The sequence below is a fragment of the Rutidosis leptorrhynchoides genome, chromosome 9 (assembly GCF_046630445.1).
Source record: "Rutidosis leptorrhynchoides isolate AG116_Rl617_1_P2 chromosome 9, CSIRO_AGI_Rlap_v1, whole genome shotgun sequence".
Lineage (NCBI taxonomy): Eukaryota > Viridiplantae > Streptophyta > Magnoliopsida > Asterales > Asteraceae > Rutidosis > Rutidosis leptorrhynchoides.
Window position 1 is genome coordinate 353,364,620 of NC_092341.1, and position 21,414 is coordinate 353,386,033.

Consider the following 21,414-nt stretch of genomic DNA (forward strand, 5'->3'; position numbering starts at 1 on the left):
GATAGTGGTCATAGAGGGTGATGGTTGAGCTGTAGTGATTGTCTTCATGGGTTTTATTTAGAACAAAAGATTTTGTGGGTGTTCATGAAGGTGCCGTAACATACGAGTACTTCATGGTGATTACTTGGCTTCAGACAGAAACACAAGGGTAGCAGTAGCATAGATTAGAGTTGCAGTGGTTGTTTGTGCTGATGGTGGTGTTCATTTAGTTTCAATGGTGATGATAATGTGGTGGTTCTCGTGACAGGAGTAGGAACACAAAGGTAATAATAATTCAATGGAGTTCATGAGGATAAATGATGATGTTTGTAACTGAATTCGAAACAGAAATAGAAACTGTAGCAATAGAGATGTTCGCATGGTTATGGTAGAATAAAGAAATAGATGAAGATGATGATCAATAGTAGAACATAAATGGGTTTCGATATTGAAACTTTTCGGATGTGTAGCAAAACACAAATGGGTTTCAAAAGTTTTGTATGGTGGTTATTTGGGTTGAACGAAACAGAAAAATATAAAAGATAGTGAATTGGTGGTGTCTTCGGTTAAGAACTATCTTGATCTCAAAATCAACGAATCTAAACTAGTTGTTCGATTATGAAGATCAACGAGGTTTCGGTTTGGTGTTTAAAGAGAATGAACAAAGGATGGTGGTAGTTTGTTGTGATTCTCAATGATACGTGATAATGCTAAAAACGAACATATATTTCATAGCATTATTCCTCAAGAAAGACAATATTTTAATTGCAATTGTCCTATTTACAAGTGATATTCGTTTAAATAATAAAAGGTGAAGACAAAAGACAGATTCGACGAATTGAAGACACAAACGAACAAAAAGCTCAAAAGTACAAAATACAATCAATGAGGTTCCAATTATTGATAAGAAACGTCTCAAAATTACAAGAGTACAAGATTCAAAACGAAAAGTACAAGATATTAAATTGTACGCAAGGACGTTCGAAAATCCGGAACCGGGACCAGAGTCAACTCTCAACGCTCGACGCAACGGACTAAAAATTACAAGTCAACTATGCATATGAATATAATATAATATATAATTAATTCTTAAAATTAATATATATATTATATTATATTTAAATAAACGTCGGTAGAAGAAAACAACCAAAAGTGGCTCTCCCCAGCTGGCCATGCGATCGCATAGCCTGGAAGGCATAAATCCATGCGATCGCATGAGCCCCTTTTCCATATCACAGGCCTATAAAAATCGAGCTTTGGTGCACCATTTTTCAATCCATAATATCAATCTCTCTATCTATATACGTAGTATATATTTATATTTATATTTTAATTTTAATTTTAATTCTAATAATAAGGGTATGTTAGCGAATGTTGTAAGGGTGTAAGTCGAAATTCTGTCCATGTAACGCTACGCTATTTTTAATCATTGTAAGTTATGTTCAACCTTTTTAATTTAATGTCTCGTAGCTAAGTTATTATTATGCTTATTTAATCCGAAGTAATCATGATGTTGGGCTAAAAATATTAAAATTGGGTAATTGGGCTTTGTACCATAATTGGGGTTTGGATAAAAGAACGACACTTGTGGAAATTAGACTATAGGCTATTAATGGGCTTTATATTTGTTTAACTAAATGATAGTTTGTTAATGTTAATATAAAGATTTACAATTGGATGTCCCTATAAATAACCATATACACTCGATCGGACACGATGGGAGGGGTATTTATATGTACGAATAATCGTTCATTTAACCGGACACGGGAATGGATTAATAGCCACTAGAAATATTAAAACAGGGGTGAAATTATGTACAAGGACACTTGGTATAATTGATAACAAAGTATTAAAACCTTGGGTTACACTCAGTCGACATCCTGGTGTAATTATTACACAAAGTATTAAAATCTTGTTACAGTTTAAGTCCCCAATTAGTTGGAATATTTAAACTTCGGGTATAAGGATAATTTGACGAGGACACTCGCACTTTATATTTATGGCTGATGGACTGTTATGGACAAAAACCAGACGGACATATTAAATAATCCAGGACAAAGGACAATTAACCCATGGGCATAAAACTAAAATCAACACGTCAAACATCATGATTACGGAAAGTTTAAATAAGCATAATTCTTTTATTTCATATTTAATTTCCTTTATTTTATAGTTAATTGCACTTCTAATTATCGCACTTTTATTTATTGTTATTATATTTAATTGCAATTTTAATTATCGTACTTTTTAATTATCGCAAGTTTATTTTATCGCACTTTTATTTATCGCAATTTCATTATCGTTATTTACTTTACGCTTTAAATTAAGTCTTTTATTTATTTAATATTTTACATTTTGTTTTAACTGCGACTAAATTTTTAAAATCGACAAACCGGTCATTAAACGGTAAAAACCCCCCTTTAAAATAATAATATTACTTATATATATTCGTATTTTTATAAATTAAACTAATATAGCGTTAAGCTTTGATTAAAAGATTTTCCCTGTGGAACGAACCGGACTTACTAAAAACTACACTACTGTACGATTAGGTACACTGCCTATAAGTGTTGTAGCAAGGTTTAAGTATATCCATTCTATAAATAAATAAATATCTTGTGTAAAATTGTATCGTATTTAATAATATTTCCTGCTAAAATTTAAGCTATTTTATATACACCTCGCATAACATCAAGTATTTTTGGCGCCGCTGTCGGGGAACCATCTAGCTTAAAAGCCGGAAGCGCAACGCTAATATAAAAAAAAAAAATTACGCTTTTGTAAAAATACGTTTTAATATATTCGAAAATATAAAAAGAAAACAAAAATATAAATATTTTTAAGAGTTTGTTAAATATTTAAGTTCTATAAAAGTTTATTTATCTTTATTTTATAAAAATATAAGTTTTATTTAATTTATATAAATATATTACATAAATATATAAAACAGAAAATTCAACACAGCAAAAAAATAAATAAATAAAAACACTCGAGTCCAGTACTGTAGCAGCCCACACTATGGCCCGAAATACCTGTAACTTCTGATGAAGCTATTCCTACTCCACAAGAACCACAACCTGAACAAGATAAGGAAAAAGAACCGGTAGTTGAAAAGGTTAATGAAGATAACACAGTTAAGGATAAACCTTATGTTAAACCATACCAACCACCACTTCCTTACCCGAGTAAAATGAAGAAAGAGAAACTTGAAGCCGAGCAATCTAAATTCTTGGATATGTTTAAACAGATAGATGTAAATCTTCCTTTCATTGATGTGATTTCAGGAATGCCTAGATATGCTAAATTCTTGAAAGATCTAATCTCAAATAGAAAGAAAATGGAAAACTCTCGGCTGTTACTATGAATGTTAATTGTTCAGCAGTGCTGTTGAATAAGATATCAGAAAAACTATCTGATCCAGGAAGTTTCACAATTCCATGTTTTCTGGGTAGTCTTAGTTCAATAGAAGCATTGGCAGACTTAGGTGCTAGTATAAATTTAATGCTGTATTCACTATACGCTAAACTAGACCTTGGAGAATTGAAACCAACAAGAATAAGCATACAACTAGCCGATAGATCAATAAAATATCCTAGAGGGATAATGGAGAATATGCTAGTTAAAGTTGGTACTTTAATACTTCCAGTAGATTTTGTTGTTCTGGACATGGAAGAAGATTCTCAAGTTCCTCTCATATTAGGAAGACCATTCTTAAACACGGCTAAAGCAATGATAGACGTGTTCGGTAAGAAATTGACCCTAAGTATAGAGGACGAGAGTGTTACCTTTTCAGTTGATAGAGCAATGCAACAACCACAATCTGCAGATGATACATGTTATTATATTCAAACTATAGATTCACATGCAGAATTGTTAGAAGAATTTCCAGAATTACAAGGAACAGGAGAATGTTCTTTAGGAGAAGGAACTGAACAAATTGTTGAAGCTGAAATGTTAGCTACACTTATAGCTAATGGATATGAACCAACAACAGAAGAAATTCAAATGCTAAAAGAAGAAGACAGATATCGATATAAATCATCGATAGAAGAACCTCCGAAATTAGAGTTAAAGCCACTTCCAAACCATTTGGAATATGCTTATTTACATGGTGAATCTGAATTACCTGTAATAATATCGTCTTCTCTTACTGAAAATGAGAAATCACAACTCATTTCTGTGTTGAAAGCTCATAAACCAGCCATTGCATGGAAGATTCATGATATTAAAGGAATAAGTCCTTCGTATTGCACACATAAAATCCTTATGGAAGAAGGTCATAAAACGTATGTGCAACGCCAACGAAGACTAAATCCGAATATGCAAGATGTAGTTAAAAAAGAAATTATTAAACTGCTAGATGCAGGTTTAATTTATCCAATCTCTGATAGTCCATGGGTAAGCCCAGTTCAATGCGTGCCTAAGAAGGGTGGCATGACTGTCATTACAAATGAAAAAAATGAGCTTATTCCTACAAGAACTGTAACAGGATGGCGTGTATGTATTGATTATAGAAAATTAAATGACGCCACCAGAAAAGATCACTTTCCCTTACCTTTCATTGATCAAATGTTGGAAAGATTAGCCGGAAATAGTTATTATTGTTTTCTTGATGGATTTTCCGGATACTTTCAAATTCCAATAGCACCCGAAGATCAAGAGAAAACCACATTCACGTGCCCTTATGGTACTTTTGCTTACAAACACATGCCATTTGGACTTTGCAACGCCCCTGCAACCTTTCAAAGGTGCATGATGGCAATTTTTCACGACATGATAGAAGAATGCATGGAAGTTTTCATGGATGACTTTTCAGTCTTCGGTGATACATTTGAATCATGTCTAGTTAATCTGGAACGAATGCTTATTAGATGCGAACAATCAAATCTAGTACTTAATTGGGAGAAATGCCATTTCATGGTTAAAGAAGGCATCGTTCTTGGACATAAAATTTCAAAAGAAGGAATTGAAGTGGATAGAGCTAAAGTAGATGTAATTGCTAAACTTCCACATCCCACCAATGTTAGAGGAGTTAGGAGTTTTCTAGGGCATGCCGGTTTTTACCGACGTTTCATAAAAGATTTTTCTAAAATTGCCACTCCTATGAATAAACTCCTAGAAAAGGATGCTCCATTCATCTTTTCAGATGAATGTATCAAATCTTTTAATATTCTTAAGAGAAACTCACTAATGCGCCGATCATGAAAACACCAAATTGGAATCTACCGTTTGAACTAATGTGCGATGCAAGTGATTTTGCAATGGGAGCCGTTTTAGGACAACGGATTGAAAAACGATTTCAACCTATATATTATGCTAGTAAGACGTTACAAGGAGCACAAACAAATTATACAACTACTGAAAAAGAACTCCTTGCTATTGTCTTTGCTTTTGACAAATTTCGTTCATATCTCGTTCTAGCAAAAACGGTGGTCTATACCGACCATTCTGCTCTTAGATACCTATTTTCAAAACAAGATGCCAAACCAAGATTAATTCGTTGGATCTTACTCTTACAAGAATTTGATATTGAAATCCGAAATAAAAGAGGAGCAGAAAATCTCGCCGCTGATCATCTTTCTCGTCTTGAAAATCCTGAATTAGAAGTTCTAAATGAATCGGCCATACAAGACAACTTTCCTGATGAATATCTATTGAAGATAGATTATAATGAAATACCATGGTTTGCAGACTATGAAAACTACTAAGTATGTGGATTCCTTGAAAAAGGATTATCGTACCAAAAACGAAAGAAATTCTTCAGTGATATAAAACACTATTTTTGGGAAGATCCACATCTGTTTAAAAGCTGTCCCGATGGAATAATACGCCGATGTGTATTCGGAGATGAAGCTAGTAAAATTTTAAACCATTGTCACACAGGACCAACAGGAGGGCACTATGGGCCTCAACTAACAGCAAGAAAAGTTTATGATGCTGGATTCTATTGGCCTACAATTTACAAAGACGCACACCTTCTTTGCAAATCCTGTGATGCTTGTCAAAGGGCCGGAAAAATAAGTCAACGTGATGAAATGCCACAAAATGTCATCCAAGTATGTGAAGTATTTGACATTTGGGGTATTGACTTTATGGGTCCATTTCCAAAATCTCATAATAATCTCTATATTCTCGTAGCCATTGATTATGTATCTAAATGGGCGGAAGCACAAGCTCTCCCAACTAACGATGCACGAGTTGTAGTCAACTTTTTAAAACGTCTTTTTGCAAGGATTGGAACACCGAAAGCTTTAACAAGTGATCGGGGTACTCATTTCTGTAATAATCAACTTGAGAAATTCTCAAAAGATATGGAGTAACTCATAAAATCTCCACCGCATATCATCCACAAACAAGTGGACAAGTTGAAAATACCAACCGAGCTTTAAAACGTATTCTAGAGAAAACCGTAGGATCAAATCCAAAGGAATGGTCCATTAAATTGGAGGATGCACTCTGGGCTTTTAGAACAGCCTACAAAACTCCAATTGGAACCACACCTTTTAAACTCGTCTACGAAAAAGCATGTCATCTTTCAGTAGAAATTGAACACAAAGCATTTTGGGCTTTGAAGACATGTAATCTTGATTTACATGAAGCTGGACGTCTACGATTAAGTCAACTAAACGAATTAGAAGAATTAAGACATGAAGCATACGAAAATTTGTTAATCTATAAAGAAAGAACGAAGAAATGGAATGATAAAAGAATCAGAAGTTCAAAAGAATTTAAAGAAGGAGACAGAGTTCTTCTTTTCAATTCACGATTCAAGCTATTTCCTGAAAAATTGAAATCAAGATGGTCTGGACCATTCATAGTCAAAAGAGTTTTCCCATACGGAACGATAGAATTAATAAATTCAAATGGAATTGAATTTAAAGTTAATGGTCACAGAGTTAAACATTACATAGATAGTCCGATGGAAGTCGACAACGAAGTTAATCACAATTTCGATACCACAGCTAACTAAGTGTGAGGAGAATCAAGTATTTTAAGGATTTTATGTATTTCTGTTAGAGTTAGATTGTCTGTTTTCGTGTAGTTCTCGAAAATGGAACCCGAATGGTCTTTCCCTAGCAGACCCTAAAGAACTAGTCTTCTCCCCCCATTCTGAATTTTTATTTTTTTTAGGAAATGAAGACTGCCTGTGAACTAAACCATGGTCTAATGCTACACGCTTTGATCACTAAACGTAATAATGACACACTTCCGAGTGAAATAGTATCAATAATCAGAGAAAGATTGGACGGAGTAAGAAAAGAATCCAGATGCGAAGATAATAAGTTACAATTTGGTAAAGGAAAATCAAAATCCGCAGCGAAAAGAAGAGCACGACACCTTGAAAGATGTCACAAATGAGGAAAATGGTCACATGGAGGTAAATGTTCAAATAATCAAACCTATTCAAATACCGAATTTGTTACTTTATGCAGAGACGGACCGTTCATATGTTTAGAAGAAAAAACACTGAATGCTCGAGGTTACGCCTATGTAGCTATGGAAAACCAATTAAACCGACTATCTTATGAATGGGATAGATCATATAACTAAGAATACTATCTCACAGGTAAGTCTGTACAGTTTTTATTTTTTTATTTTTATTTTTAACCTTTTGATAATAAACGCTAATTTGTTCGCTATAAAGTATTAAATTGGTATTGAATAAAATTAGGTTTGGCGACCGAAATTATTGATATCATACAAAAATTTATTACATCACTACGAAATTTAACGTTTATTCTTAAGGTATAAATATCTTTAATCAATCAACCAAAAATATTTCAAAAATTCATCATGAGTTAAATTAGGTCATGGAACCGAAATTACTTTACCGAAAAGAGGGGCGCATATTTTTGATAATATTTGATTGATTAAAGTGGGATAAAAGACCAAAAAGATTTTTAATTTTATTTTTACCATGTTTTTAAAATTAATATATAAATCTTAAATTAATATTGTAAACTTTTTAAATTAATATATTTAAAATTGTAAATATTTGAACAATTGATATTTTTAAGTTTGTATGTATAAAAATAAAAATATAATATAAGTTTGGTGTGAATTTTTAATTTTTAAAAAATGTGAATTTTTAATTTTATGCATATTTTAAATTTAAGTTGTGTGAATTTAAAAACAAAAATTTACTTTATTTCGCTAAGTTAAAAATATGATTTTTAAAATTCGTCGTGAGTTGAAGACTAGGTCGTTGAACCGAAATTGCTTTACCCGAGGGAGGGACGAGAACTTTTATTATCATTATTTTTAATCTTATTGAATTAAAGTATGCCAAAAACATTAAAAAATCCAAAAATCTTTACTTTTAAAACCGCGCTTTGATTTGACAAATTTTAAAAAATTTGTCGAGGGACAGAATAGGACATCGATCCGAAACGCCCTCATCCTAAAAAGAAACAAATTTCTAAAATTTTATTAATTTTATGTTTTATAAAGTATAAGGTTTTATTTAAAAAAAAAAAAAGGCAAAACACTGTAGCCGGCACCCCATGCGATCGCATGGGGTTTGCACTTGGAACCCATGCGATCGCATGGGGACCAAATGCAGGTCAGACTCAAAACTCCCAGCGGGTCTGTCTTCTCCACACAACACACACACAAACACGAACCAACCCCAAAATCACCTCTAAAATTCGCAATTTTCCACCGTAATTCGTCATTTTTCTTGCTCTAATCATGCCTAGATTCTCATTCTTCAGCAAAATGGTAAAAATTACACTCCTAAACTCATAAATTTGCTAGTTTTTGTGATAAATTGCAATTTTTTACCTAATGCAATTTTGTTAATTTCTAGTGTAATTAGTGTTAAATTGTTAGTATTTTATGCATGTATAACCTAGATTGATGCTATTTAACATGATTTAAAGCCAAAAACTTCAAAAATTTTAGAAATCTAGGGTTTGGGTTCTTGAGCAATTTGGGGCTTTTTGATATAAACAGGTTATGGCTAATTTTTATCATGAATTATTGCTAAATTGAGTAGTGTAACATGTTTAGATAGTTAAATGATCCAAACATTGATCCTAAACATGATTTTTGGAGATTAAAGTGGACTTTTTAAGTCCAAAATTCATGAACTTGATTAATTTGATATATTTGCCATTTGAGACTTGTTTAATTATTAGTAATGAATATTTTGACATGTTATTTAAGTTAAAAGCTTATGAACTTTGTATACATTCTCATATTTGCTTGTTTGAAAAGTGTAGAATTGTGAAAAATTGTGAAAATGTGTATAAGTTTAATTTTGATTTAACATGTTATAGTGATTGTTTTAAGTTGTTATTTTACTAACACTAATGCATATTTGGATGCACAAATTTTGTGTTTAATGTGATTTGCAGAAAGCCGATACTGGAGGTTCAGGAGCATCATCATCTAGACGACCAGCAGCAGAACCAGAACCAGAAATGCAACACGAACAAGAACCACAACAGGAACAACAACAACAGCCTGATCAGCACGTACCTTATTATGATCCGGTACAGTTTGTTGATGAATTCATAGTATTCCCAATGAGGCCGCCAGTAGAATTCCCAACGATTCCTGAGCACACTCTGCATCCTAATCTGAGATTTGATAGGAGATGGAGAGATTACGAGACATATCAAAGGAACAAATTCAAATTGGTAACAAAAAATGTAGAGGTGCCAAGGGTAATCGATTGGGCCCCTTTGGAAACGGTCCATCTAGCTGACCGTGTTAGACAGCTTTTAGTTCAAAGGTATGGCAGTTCTTCTTTTACAGATTGGGAACGTCTTTTCACCATTCGTAGACCTGTATATAAGGAATGGTGTGTTGAGTTGATGAGTACTGTATCACTTGATACAAATATAGTTAGAATAGATGATAGAAGATTTCTTAGGTTTATCCTTGGCGATAGGATGTACAGAATGTCCATGTTGGGCATGGCCAGGGCCTTACAGATATATACTCCTGGTGAGTTGCTATTACCCGATTGTACAAATTTGATTCATTATGGTGAAAGGGTAGATAGTAACTTTGACGCTGACGCCATTTGGAGGCGTATGTCACATTTTGATGTTTTTACACGAGCAGGAGGACACTCCTATACACATATTGACAGAGCCGAGCTTCGTATTATTCATAGATTTTTGGCTAACTCGATTACACAGAGAGGTCATAATAAAGAAAAAATTACCTTACATGATTTATTCTACCTAAAGTGTATTCGGGATCCTAGAAGCTTTGTCAATATCCCTTACTGTGTTGCTTTTTATTTATCTAAAATGGTAGAGGGAATGCAGGACGGGAGTATAATAGGAGGAGGTATTTTTGTTACTCTCATTGGAGAGTATTTAGGTGTTGATAGGAACCAAAGGGGTCCATTACAGCTTTGTAGAGAGCAGGTTGAGCCCTTAGGATTGAAAGTTTATGTGGGTGCTAAGGTATTGAAAAGTAGACGTAACCAGGCAGTACCCTATGAGGGATCTCATCCTCAGGTAGAGAGAGGCTCAGACGAGGAAATGGAGGAGACGGAAGACATTAGGGATGTCTTTCGAGATGCTATTCTTGACGTCCACGTTCGTATAGATGAGGAAGCAATGACGAACGCGGCCAGACATAGTATGTATGAGCAGTGGAACTCCGAGCGAGTATACGAGGATTATAGGCGACGCCAACACGATAGCTGGTTAGTTCATCAGCACCAAATCATGAGCCAGCTATCATATCAGGTACCAAATAACTATGTACCTACTCGACCTGCTCATTTTCCGCCACACAGCCCCTATATCTGACCACCCTTTAACCGGTATGACTATAACCAAGCCTATCAGAACACCTATAACCAACAATAGAACCCACCTGATGAGATGAACTGGAACCCCTATCCAGACTGATTTGGTTCCAATTGGTTATTTATATGATTTTTATGTTTTTATCTTTTTACTTATTCATGTTTAAACTTATGTTATTGAATATACTTATGTAATCTTTATCATTTTTATTATTATTGTGTACTAATATTTCACATTTAGGATTTGAAAGTGGGATATTAAGTCCCATTTCAAATTGCCATGCATGTTTATATTTGTATGTATGGATATTGTAAATTGTACAAAACAGGGTAATACAGCGCATTTTCAAAGACTGGCATTAAGTTCAGCAAAAGCTACTAATTTTGACGACAAGATAAATGTGATGTAACAACAGACGGAATGGACAAATGATATGTACCATTTATCATTCAGCAAACAAACGCCAATATGTTTGGAAACTTTGGTAAAATTTAATCATTTCTACGCTAATCACCCTCAATAATTTAAATTGTTACTGATTTCTTGCAAATGAGGGCATTGCAAGATCTTAAGTGTGGGAAGGGGTTAAATTCTTTCGGATTTTTAAATTTTTTTTTACTTTAAACACTTGGTTACCATTAGAAATACTAGTAAAGTAGTAGTTGTATTAGAATCTAGTGCTCTCTGATAATAAAGAACAGCCCTAGTCTTATATACTGACTACCCAATTCTAGTAAAAATTTTCAAAATTTTCAATTAAATGAACTCAAAATCATGTTTATACATATTTATGAACAATAAAACTAGGTGTTAACACGTAAATTATTGTTACCTCGGAAAGGACATAAATTGAAAAACAAACCAAAATGTTAGAATTCATTTAAAATGGAATAGAGGAAAATAAAAGCCAAGTGTGGGAAAAATTACCAAGTTATCTTAAACATATGTCACATATTTCTGTAACAAATAATTGAAGATACTTTTGCTTTGGACGATAATTAACTGTTTTACCCGATGAAAGAAAAGAAGAGATGGATCTACACGATGAATTAATTCCATCGTTAAAAGGAAGTAAAGTCTTTCGAAAAAGACACGCGCTTCTTGATTTAGGTCATGAAGTTGTCGTCCAGACCAGCTGTAGGTTGATGAAAAATCTAGAAAAGTCATCTCTAAAATCAGCAGAAAAACCTCAGCATAAAACAGGGTCGCCAAGTGGTCAGATTTATCCAAACCAAGAGAAGGATTTATCTCGTACAATGGGGGGCACCGTGCAAATTAGCTTGATAAGACTAATAAATCAGATCCCCAGAAAGGATAATCTCCTTAAAAGATCAAAAATCAGCTTTTAAGCCTGATATTACTCAATCCTAGAGATTGACCTTAAAGATTGAGAATTCAAACTCATGGAATTCAATGATATCTAAACTCGAGCTTGAACGAGAAAATATTTTGATCAAATTATAAACCGATTTGTTTTCTGAAAACCCATTATCAATGCGTTCATTACCATTGAAAGTAAAATCCTAGGAATTCACCTGGAATTCATTAGGTCATCTGAACCAAATCGGGTGTCAACCGTAAGAATGGTGGTTGCATAGCATGGTCGAAGACAGGACCTTGTGCCAGACCGAAAAATCATAAGGGTGAGCTTTACTATTGCTCCTACAAAGGATAGTAATTGCATCCGACACGTTATAGACCATAATTAAAAGCATGTCAGGGGATATTGCCTTAACAGTTGCTTGTTCAACGCTTTCCTTTATAACCGGACGGTAGTTTACCGAAAGGTAATATACGGAGCAAGTATACTGGATGTGTTGCTTTCCTAATACAAGGTTAGCAAATGGGTGACACAAAACCACAAGTTTTGAGCTAAAATTTTCAAATCTGAAACCCACCAAGCCCACAAAAATATTTTGCAAACACCGGTGAAGGGTTATTCCGGAAAACTTATCTAGGGTAAAAACTAGATTTAATTTTCAAAAGATCAAATGTTTTCATAAAGATCCAATTTCCTTAGTGGATCTAAATTTTATAGTCATGTGGGACTTTAAACCACATCGTTACTACCATTGTTTATACCGCCGTAAAGAAATCACTGATGTACAAAGTGTGAAGAATAAAGAAGTGATTCTAGTATTTCAAGACTATATTGCTTGAGGACAAGCAACGCTCAAGTGTGGGAATATTTGATAATGCTAAAAACGAACATATATTTCATAGCATTATTCCTCAAGAAAGACAAGCTTTTAGTTGCAATTGTCCTATTTACAAGTGATATTCGTTTAAATAATAAAAGGTGAAGACAAAAGACAGATTCGACGAATTGAAGATGCAAACGACCAAAAAGCTCAAAAGTACAAAATACAATCAATGAGGTTCCAATTATAGATAAGAAACGTCTCAAAATTACAAGAGTACAAGATTCAAAACGAAAAGTACAAGATATTAAATTGTACGCAAGGACGTTCGAAAATCCGGAACCGGGACCAGAGTCAACTCTCAACGCTCGACGCAACGGACTAAAAATTACAAGTCAACTATGCATATGAATATAATATAATATATAATTAATTCTTAAAATTAATATATATATTATATTATATTTAAATAAACGTCGGCAGAAGAAAACAACCAAAAGTGGCTCTCCCCAGCTGGCCATGCGATCGCATGGCCTGGAAGGCATAAATCCATGCGATCGCATGAGCTCCTTTTCCAGATCACAGGCCTATAAAAATCGAGCTTTGGTGCACCATTTTTCAATCCATAATATCAATCTCTCTATCTATATACATAGTATATATTTATATTTTAATTTTAATTTTAATTTTAATTTTAATTCTAATAATAAGGGTATGTTAGCGAATGTTGTAAGGGTGTAAGTCGAAATTCTGTCCGTGTAACGCTACGCTATTTTTAATCATTGTAAGTTATGTTCAACCTTTTTAATTTAATGTCTCGTAGCTAAGTTATAATTATGCTTATTTAATCCGAAGTAATCATGATGTTGGGCTAAAAATATTAAAATTAGGTAATTGGGCTTTGTACCATAAATGGGGTTTGGACAAAAGAACGACACTTGTGGAAATTAGACTATGGGCTATTAATGGGCTTTATATTTGTTTAACTAAATGATAGTTTGTTAATGTTAATATAAAGATTTACAATTGGACGTCCCTATAAATAACCATATACACTCGATCGGACACGATGGGCGGGGTATTTATATGTACGAATAATCGTTCATTTAACCGGACACGGGAATGGATTAATAGCCACTAGAAATATTAAAACAGGGGTGAAATTATGTACAAGGACACTTGGCATAATTGATAACAAAGTATTAAAACCTTGGGTTACACTCAGTCGACATCCTAGTGTAATTATTAAACTAAGTATTAAAATCTTGTTACAGTTTAAGTCCCCAATTAGTTGGAATTTTTAAACTTCGGGTATAAGGATAATTTGACGAGGACACTCGCACTTTATATTTATGACTGATGGACTGTTATGGACAAAAACCAGACGGACATATTAAATAATCCAGGACAAAGGACAATTAACCCATGGGCATAAAACTAAAATCAACACGTCAAACATCATGATTACGGAAAGTTTAAATAAGCATAATTCTTTTATTTCATATTTAATTTCCTTTATTTTATAGTTAATTGCACTTCTAATTATCGCACTTTTATTTATTGTTATTATATTTAATTGCAATTTTAATTATCGTACTTTTTAATTATCGCAAGTTTATTTTATCGCACTTTTATTTATCGCAATTTCATTATCGTTATTTACTTTACGCTTTAAATTAAGTCTTTTATTTATTTAATATTTTACATTTTTTTTAACTGCGACTAAAGTTTTAAAATTGACAAACCGGTCATTAAACGGTAAAAACCCCCCTTTAAAATAATAATATTACTTATATATATTCGTATTTTTATAAATTAAACTAATATAGCGTTAATCTTTGATTAAAAGATTTTCTCTGTGGAACGAACCGGACTTACTAAAAACTACACTACTGTACGATTAGGTACACTGCCTATAAGTGTTGTAGCAAGATTTAAGTATATCCATTCTATAAATAAATAAATATCTTGTGTAAAATTGTATCGTATTTAATAATATTTCCTGCTAAAATTTAAGCTATTTTATATACACCTCGCATAACATCAAGTATTTTTGGCGCCGCTGCCGGGGAACCATCTAGCTTAAAAGCCGGAAGCGCAACGCTAATATAAAAAAAAATTACGCTTTTGTAAAAATACGTTTTAATATATTCGAAAATATAAAAAGAAAACAAAAATATAAATATTTTTAAGAGTTTGTTAAATATTTAAGTTCTATAAAAGTTTATTTATCTTTATTTTATAAAAATATAAGTTTTATTTAATTTATATAAATATATTACATAAATATATAAAACAGAAAATTCAACACAGCAAAAAAATAAATAAATAAAAACACTCTAGTCCAGTACTGTAGCAGCCCACACTATGGCCCGAAACCCTAGCCCATGCGATCACATGGCTGGATAACTTAGGACTCATGCGATCGCATGAGCTCGTCTGACACGCCACAGTTGACTGAGTACGGCATTAATTACGGTTTATAATTATTATTATTATATTTAAACCCTAATTAGGTTAGATTAGTTAAATATTTAATTTAGTTATTTATTTAATTTGTATTTTTAAGTTTAATTAGTTTTATAAAATATAAAATTAATAGTTTTATAAAATAAATAATATAAAAATAATATTTTTATAAAAATTGTACTTTTTACAACTTTTAGTATATTTTTATATTTTATCCCTTTTTAATTATTTTAGTGTAACTTTTGTAATTTTTGCTCGTATTTATTTTTAATTCATAGTTTTTGCCATAGTTATTTTTATTTCTAGATTTTTAGGCTTTGCCGTAAAATCCCTTAAGTGCTTTTTCTTTAGACTAAGATTTAAGTGCTTTTGAATTCTGCAACGTTTTTTTTTAAGTTTTAATACCTTTTTGAGATATTGCCATTTGGTATATAGTTTTTCCTGTAAGCTTTAATATTTTTAGACACCTTTTACATATGTATCAATTATCACTCCAAATAGTAATCTTAATTTGCGATTATAATTTTAAGTTAGTGATAGTAATAAGGTTGGGTTAGTCGAGTTTTTTTTAAGTTTTATAGTCATTTTTTTTTCTTTCTTATTTTTCGACGCCTTTTATTTTTCGATCTTTTCTTTTTCGACCTTTTTCGACGCGCTCTTTTTCTTTCTTATTTCTCGTCATTCTAGTTTTTAGGACTTAGAATTTTTTCTACTTCTTATCTATACTTCTTAAAATTACGAAAATTTATTTTAAGTGGTTAAATTGATAGACATCAAAATTTTCTGGTTCGTAGTAATAGTTGGATTTGTACGTGGACCGGGTTATTGGAGTCAAACAGTCCTCAATTATATTGAGACCAAACGAATCCTGCCCCTCTGCTGCATCTTTTGGCTATTCGAAACGTGAGCAAAATCAGAAAAGTCTATTAATTGGATAACTTATATAATTTTTTCTTTCCTTTTAAAAACTAATAGGATATTCAGTGAATGCACCGAGCAAGACGTTCACCACCTTTTGTACGTTCACCACCTGTAACTAGATCAAGACATCTAGCAAATATTATCGCCGTTGATTTTTCTTTAGAATCATCATCCAGTCGACCAAGTACTCCAATTCAAATTTTCGATAATCCATTTTTTGAACCCGACCTCACTATTGAGAATCCGGATAATATTCAGGGACAATTCATAGATCCTGAACCATTAAATTTTCCTCCGGAACCACCAATCATTCAAACAGAGATTGTTGAGGAACGAACTATTAAATCAGAATCCTCTAGTGATTCGGATTCAACAAATTCAATCATGGAAAATCTGAAACCTTTAAGTATAGAAGACCGAATGAGAGCTAAACGTACTGGCCAAGGTCACGCAATTACTCATCCAGACATTAATACGCCAGATTATGAAATCAAAGGACAAATTCTACATATGGTGACTAGTCAATGCCAATTTAGTGATGCGCCGAAGGAAGATCCAAATGAACATCTTCGTACCTTTAATAGGATCTGCACACTATTTAAAATAAGAGAAGTTGAGGATGAACAGATATATCTCATGTTATTTCCCTGGACTTTAAAGGGAGAAGCCAAAGATTGGTTGGAATCGTTACCTGAAGGGGCGATCGATACATGGGACGTTTTAGTTGAAAAATTTCTTAAACAATTCTTTCCGGCATCTAAAGCCGTAAGACTTCAAGGAGAAATTGTTACGTTCACACAGAAGCCAAATGAAACTCTATATGAGGCGTGGACAAGATTTGGAAAGTTATTAAGAGGATGTCCTCAACATGGTTTAGATACCTGTCAAATAGTATAAATATTCTACCAAGGATGCGACATCGCTACAAGGAAAGACATAGATATTGCAGCTGATGGTTCCATTATGAAGAAAACCGAAACTGATGCTTACAAAATTATTGATAACACTGCTTCCCACTCACATGAGTGGCACCAAGAAAAAGATATCGTTAGATCATCTAAAGCAGCTAGAGCCGATTCTAGCCATGACTTATATTCCATTTCCGCAAAGATAGATGCTGTCGAGAGACGAATGGAAAAGATGACTAAGGATATCCACTCAATACGAATTAGTTGTGAGTAGTGTGGAGGACCACATTTGACAAAAGATTGTCTTAGTATTGAATTAACAATGGAACAAAGAGAGAATATTTCATACATAAACCAAAGGCATGGAAATAATTATCAGAATAATTATCAACCGCCAAGACCGATTTACAATCAAAATCAGAATTATAACCGAAATATTCCATACAACAACCAACAAGGTCCTAGCAATCAACAAGTATCCAATAATACTTACAACCAGCAAAGACCTAATTTTCAAAACAAACCACCACAAACCGATGATAAAAAGCCGAATTTAGAAGATATGATGACGAAGCTAGTTGAAACTCAAACGCAGTTTTTCACATCTCAGAAACAAACTAATGAACAAAATGCTCAAGCATTTAGAAATCAACAAGCTTCTATTCAAAATTTGGAACAAGAAGTAAGTAACCTAGCAAGGTTAATAGGTGAAAGAAAACCGGGAAGTTTACCTAGTGATACAAATGCTAACCCCCGGAATGAAACAGCTAAAGCCATTACCACAAGAAGTGGTACAACACTTAAATCACCTGAAATACCTGTAACTTCTGATGAAGCTATTCCTACTCCACAAGAACCACAACCTGAACAAGATAAGGAAAAAGAACCGGTGGTTGAAAAGGTTAATGAAGATAACACATTTAAGGATAAACCTTATGTTAAACCAAACCAACCACCACTTTCTTACCCGAGTAAAATGAAGAAAGAGAAACTTGAAGCCGAGCAATCCAAATTCTTGGATATGTTTAGACAGATAGATGTAAATCTTCCTTTCATTGATGTGATTTCAGGAATGCCTAGATATGCTAAATTCTTGAAAGATCTAATCTCAAATAGAAAGAAAATGGAAGAACTCTCGGCTGTTACTATGAATGTTAATTGTTCAGCAGTGCTGTTGAATAAGATACCAGAAAAACTATCTGATCCAGGAAGTTTCACAATTCCATGTTTTCTGGGTAGTCTTAGTTCAATAGAAGCATTTTGTTAAGTCTTTTATTTATTTAATATTTTACATTTTGTTTTAACTGCGACTAAATTTTTAAAATCGACAAACCGGTCATTAAACGGTAAAAACCCCCCTTTAAAATAATAATATTACTTATATATATTCGTATTTTTATAAATTAAACTAATATAGCGTTAAGCTTTGATTAAAAGATTTTCCCTGTGGAACGAACCGGACTTACTAAAAACTACACTACTGTACGATTAGGTACACTGCCTATAAGTGTTGTAGCAAGGTTTAAGTATATCCATTCTATAAATAAATAAATATCTTGTGTAAAATTGTATCGTATTTAATAATATTTCCTGCTAAAATTTAAGCTATTTTATATACACCTCGCATAACATCAAGTATTTTTGGCGCCGCTGCCGGGGAACCATCTAGCTTAAAAGCCGGAAGCGCAACGCTAATATAAAAAAAAAAATTACGCTTTTGTAAAAATACATTTTAATATATTCGAAAATATAAAAAGAAAACAAAAATATAAATATTTTTAAGAGTTTGTTAAATATTTAAGTTCTATAAAAGTTTATTTATCTTTATTTTATAAAAATATAAGTTTTATTTAATTTATATAAATATATTACATAAATATATAAAACAGAAAATTCAACACAGCAAAAAAAAAAAAAAAAAACACTCGAGTCCAGTACTGTAGCAGCCCACACTATGGCCCGAAATACCTGTAACTTCTGATGAAGCTATTCCTACTCCACAAGAACCACAACCTGAACAAGATAAGGAAAAAGAACCGGTAGTTGAAAAGGTTAATGAAGATAACACATTTAAGGATTAACCTTATGTTAAACCATACCAACCACCACTTCCTTACCCGAGTAAAATGAAGAAAGAGAAACTTGAAGCCGAGCAATCTAAATTCTTGGATATGTTTAAACAGATAGATGTAAATCTTCCTTTCATTGATGTGATTTCAGGAATGCCTAGATATGCTAAATTCTTGAAAGATCTAATCTCAAATAGAAAGAAAATGGAAAACTCTCGGCTGTTACTATGAATGTTAATTGTTCAGCAGTGCTGTTGAATAAGATACCAGAAAAACTATCTGATCCAGGAAGTTTCACAATTCCATGTTTTCTGGGTAGTCTTAGTTCAATAGAAGCATTGGCAGACTTAGGTGCTAGTATAAATTTAATGCTGTATTCACTATACGCTAAACTAGACCTTGGAGAATTGAAACCAACAAGAATAAGCATACAACTAGCCGATCGATCAATAAAATATCCTAGAGGGATAATGGAGAATATGCTAGTTAAAGTTGGTACTTTAATACTTCCAGTAGATTTTGTTGTTCTGGACATGGAAGAAGATTCTCAAGTTCCTCTCATATTAGGAAGACCATTCTTAAACACGGCTAAAGCAATGATAGACGTGTTCGGTAAGAAATTGACCCTAAGTATAGAGGACGAGAGTGTTACCTTTTTAGTTGATAGAGCAATGCAACAACCGCAATCTGCAGATGATACATGTTATTATATTCAAACTATAGATTCACATGCAGAATTGTTAGAAGAATTTCCAGAATTACAAGGAACAGGAGAATGTTCTTTAGGAGAAGGAACTGAACAAATTGTTGAAGCTGAAATGTTAGCTACACTTATAGCTAATGGATATGAACCAACAACAGAAGAAATTCAAATGCTAAAAGAAGAAGACAGATATCGATATAAATCATCGATAGAAGAACCTCCGAAATTAGAGTTAAAGCCACTTCCAAACCATTTGGAATACGCGTATTTACATGGTGAATCTGAATTACCTGTAATAATATCGTCTTCTCTTACTGAAAATGAGAAATCACAACTCATTTCTGTGTTGAAAGCTCATAAACCAGCCATTGCATGGAAGATTCATGATATTAAAGGAATAAGTCCTTCGTATTGCACACATAAAATCCTTATGGAAGAAGGTCATAAAACGTATGTGCAACGCCAACGAAGACTAAAACCGAATATGCAAGATGTAGTTAAAAAAGAAATTATTAAACTGCTAGATGCAGGTTTAATTTATCCAATCTCTGATAGTCCATGGGTAAGCCCAGTTCAATGCGTGCCTAAGAAGGGTGGCATGACTGTCATTACAAATGAAAAAAATGAGCTTATTCCTACAAGGACTGTAACAGGATGGCGTGTATGTATTGATTATAGAAAATTAAATGACGCCACCAGAAAAGATCACTTTCTCTTACCTTTCATTGATCAAATGTTGGAAAGATTAGCCGGAAATAGTTATTATTGTTTTCTTGATGGATTTTCCGGATACTTTCAAATTCCAATAGCACCCGAAGATCAAGAGAAAACCACATTCACGTGCCCTTATGGTACTTTTGCTTACAAACGCATGCCATTTGGACTTTGCAACGCCCCTGCAACCTTTCAAAGGTGCATGATGGCGATTTTTCACGACATGATAGAAGAATGCATGGAAGTTTTCATGGATGACTTTTCAGTCTTCAGTGATACATTTGAATCATGTCTAGTTAATCTGGAACGAATGCTTATTAGATGCGAACGATCAAATCTAGTACTTAATTGAGAGAAATGCCATTTCATGGTTAAAGAAGGCATCGTTCTTGGACATAAAATTTCAAAAGAAGGAATTGAAGTGGATAGAGCTAAAGTAGATGTAATTGCTAAACTTCCACATCCCACCAATGTTAGAGGAGTTAGGAGTTTTCTAGGGCATGCAGGTTTTTACCGACGTTTCATAAAAGATTTCTCTAAAATTGCCACTCCTATGAATAAACTCCTAGAAAAGGATGCTCCATTCATCTTTTTAGATGAATGTATCAAATCTTTTAATATTCTTAAAGAGAAACTCACTAATGCGTCGATCATGATAACACCAAATTGGAATCTACCGTTTGAACTAATGTGCGATGCAAGTGATTTTGCAATGGGAGCCGTTTTAGAACAAAG

General features: G+C 33.0%; 1 non-coding gene across 1 annotated transcript; it reads right to left on the reverse strand.

Annotated features, from left to right (window-relative positions):
• Window positions 1-17,053: 17,053 nt before the first annotated feature.
• LOC139869555 (small nucleolar RNA R71) lies at window positions 17,054-17,160 on the reverse strand. Its single transcript, XR_011766162.1, has one exon. It is a non-coding gene; the product is annotated as a small nucleolar RNA R71 (small nucleolar RNA).
• Window positions 17,161-21,414: the final 4,254 nt, after the last annotated feature.